This window comes from Galeopterus variegatus, unplaced genomic scaffold (assembly GCF_000696425.1).
Source record: "Galeopterus variegatus unplaced genomic scaffold, G_variegatus-3.0.2 Scaffold5000, whole genome shotgun sequence".
In the NCBI taxonomy this organism is placed as follows: Eukaryota; Metazoa; Chordata; class Mammalia; order Dermoptera; family Cynocephalidae; genus Galeopterus; species Galeopterus variegatus.
The window spans coordinates 61,374-61,746 of record NW_007731111.1 but is presented as its reverse complement, the minus strand read 5'-3'; the positions used below and the strand labels follow the sequence as shown (position 1 = coordinate 61,746).

The 373-nt window shown below is 63.0% G+C and overlaps 1 pseudogene; it reads left to right on the top strand.

The window, feature by feature from the left end:
* The first annotated feature begins 353 nt into the window (after positions 1 to 353).
* LOC103604149 overlaps positions 354 to 373 on the top strand; it is a 7,780-nt pseudogene continuing 7,760 nt past the window's right edge.

The window sequence follows — 373 nt, the reverse complement described above, 5'->3', positions numbered from 1 at the left end:
TATACCCTTAAAATGGAACATTATTCAGCAATAACAAGAAATGAGCTATCAGCCATGAAAAGACATGGAGGAGGAGGGAGGCCCAGTGGGAAGGGGGGCAGGGTGGGGGACCGCTGGTGGCCAAGGGTTCCCTTGGAGTGGGCTTCCTCATCCTCAGAGGGTGGTTGGACTGCATGCTCTCCAGCCTTCTTACCCCTCGAATTTCCCAATGCCATTCTTTCTCCCTCCCAGCGGCCACCCGCTCGGCCCGCCCCTGGCCTCCGCCCGGTGGCGCCTTCCACCTGCCCGCTGCTACACGTGCTGAGAGCGGCTCCCGAGGCCTGCGCAGCGGGAGGCTGCCCCTGCCGCCCCGCATGCTGCTGGAGGAGCGTGG